This window comes from Condylura cristata, unplaced genomic scaffold (genome assembly GCF_000260355.1).
Source record: "Condylura cristata isolate star-nosed mole 26May11 unplaced genomic scaffold, ConCri1.0 scaffold00063, whole genome shotgun sequence".
Lineage (NCBI taxonomy): Eukaryota > Metazoa > Chordata > Mammalia > Eulipotyphla > Talpidae > Condylura > Condylura cristata.
The window spans coordinates 368,855-371,726 of NW_004567164.1; positions in this window are offsets into that span (position 1 = coordinate 368,855).

Sequence of the window (2,872 nt, forward strand, 5' to 3'; positions counted from 1 at the left end):
CCCTAGCGCGGGGCGCGCGGACGCGCAGCCGGTGGCCAGCGCTTCCCGGCCTCCGGTGCAGGAGCCATGGGAAGGACCTGCGGTGTCGATGGAGACCCCCGTGACTAGGGCGCCCCGACAGCACCGGCCCGGGTCGCTCTGCCGCTGGCCTCGGGGTCGCCGGCCGTCGCCGCGGCTGTGGGGTCACCGCGCCCCGGCAGGACCCTGTGCCCCGGTGGACTCTCTGCAAAGCCGCCTGACGCTTGAGGGGAAGCGCCGGGAGCGAACGGGGCGAGGGGACGGGCGACTGCGGTCAAATTGTGGCCCAAGCGCTTTGTTTGGCACCGGGAGCTGGGTCGGCCTTGCGCCCACCAGCAGCGTAAAGGCCCCGGCCCGAGGGCGGCGGCGGCGGCTGTGAGCGTGCAAATAAAAACGGATCCAGCCCCCTCTCTCCCGAGCGCCTCTCTATTTCCGAGTGGCACATAGTGTGACTAACGCTATTCGGTCCGTTAGTCTGTGGGCGACTGTTGTGCCGATTGAAGCAAACTGCTGTTGAACATGCCTGGCGCGAGCGTGTTTTCACATCTCAAGGCTAGCAATGAGGTTGCTGGTCATAACCGAGGTATTTTCCATCTTACATTGCCACGTTACGCTGCCACTAGTTCAAGGTGCTTCCTACTCTCATCGGCACTTGGTTTTGTCAAATTTGATTGTCATCCTAGTGGATGGTGGTAACTCGTTTTAATTTCTGTGTTCCTGGTGGCTAATGATGTTGAACGCCTTTTCGTGTCGTTATTGGCCATTCGGATAGCTGCTTTTTTTTTTAATTACAAAAGTTTATTTTTACATCATTTTGCACATTTTTTTTCCATCTCAATTGTCATCCCAGCGGGTTTCCCATCACCAAGTCACCCGTATGCCATCACCATAATCCCGTGCATTTCCCTCCGCCCACCCCGTTTTTGATCCCATTCCCCACTCCACCCCCAAAAAATGTCTCTGGTATATGGTTGTTCATTATTTTTGTTATTTTCCACCTGGTCCATTATACTCCTGCTATGAGTGAAACCAGCCGGTATTTTTCTTTGTCTTTCTGGCTTATCTCACTCAGCATGATCTTTTCCAGCTCCACCCAAGTTGCTGCAAAAGACATGTGTTTCTCTTTTTTGGTTGCTGAGTAATATTCCATTGTATATATGTACCCCATCTTTTTAACCCAGTCATCTACTTTTGGGCATTTGGGCTGCTTCCATGTTTTTCCAATTGTAAATAAAGCAGCAATAAACATGGGGGTGCAGGTATCTTTTTCAATCAGTGTTTTTGTGTCTTTGGGGTAGATACCTAGGAGTGGGGTGGCTGGGTCGTAGGGAAGCTCCATGTTTAGCAGTTTGAGGAACCTCCAAACAGTTTTCCATAGTGGTTGTACTAGTTTGCAGTCCCACAAGCAGTGCAGGAGAGTTCCTTTTTTACCACATCGGATAGCTGCTTTTATAACGTGTTCAAACCTCTCACCTGTTTATGCTGGTTGTCTTCTTATAGTTGAGTTGTGTGCATTCGTGACAGATTATGGATAGTTTGTCAGAAATATATGTTGGTAAAAATATTTTCCAGTCTGCAACTTCTCTTTTCGTTTTGTTAATGGTGCTTCCTATGGTTCAGAAGGTACAAATCTTAAAGAAGCAAAATATATCAATTTTATGTTATGGTAAGTGCTTCCTGAGAAATCTTTATGTAGGTAACCACTATTTTATTTCAAAACCACCTCTGGGTACAACTTTGGCTTTAAAAAAATTATATTTTAGGCTTTCCCTGGTGGCACAATGTGTTAAAGCACCGCAATATGAAGCTCTCTGAATCCACTGCAGCAAGAGTTTGATCGCCCGCCAGGGAGCTGTCCTAGAGGGCCCAGCAGACCTCTCCTGACCCACCCGCTGCTCCCCTCAGCGTGTACTTCTTCCATCTGCCCGTCCTGCTCCCCACTCTGTCTCTGGTGAATCCTTTCATTGCCCCTGCACCTCTGGCTTGTACCACACCTCTGGCCTGTACCCCAGTTCTGTAAGCATAAAATAAATAAATTTTTAAAATTATATTTTAATTTTAAAAAATTGACAGCAGAGTTCTAGCCTGTCACCAGTTACCCCCAGACACCATTCCAACCAAGAGGCAAGAACTACAAATGATATAGCAAGCACAAGTAAGAACGAGTCTAAAAGCACTGTATTTCTGACCTCTACTACTATTTTGTTATGGTAGGTAGGTGATAAAATACCTAAAAACAAGTCAAAACTACTAAATTGGCCCTGATGGGTGGACGAAATGTTTCCTGGTTGGGGGACTGATGGTAGTACCTATCAGCAGGTACAGGGCAAGTTCGGAGAAAGCTTGGGGCACACCTGTGAACGCAGAATAACCCCTTACTTGGGAAATGTGCTAAAGGAACAAAAACGTCAGCCCAAAGCAACAAAAATAAAAGACTTCTACAACCTCCAACCGGCAATTTTATTCATTCTGAACATTTTGCACTTTAATGCAACGGCTAACTGAAAACAGGCGTCCGTTTGCTCCCAGAACTTTGTGAGAGCAAAACTGGGGTCGAATGCTGAAGCTGACGTCATAGATTTAGCTTTTAAAAAGTTCATCTGCAAAGCAGGTTTTGGAAGAGATTGCGATTCCCTATTACAGGAAAGAGTAGAAAATACGCACAACCGAAGAGAAATTATATTTTTTAACAGACCCGTCCCCTCCAACTCCCGGCGAACGCTGCCTGCCCGCTTGTGCCTGTGCAAGCATCTTCTCTCCTTTTTTAATACAATGCGCCTGCCCTTTTGGGTATTTTTTAAAAACATGAACAATGATCATCACGAATCCGGCAGTCTGCATGGACGAGAGAACA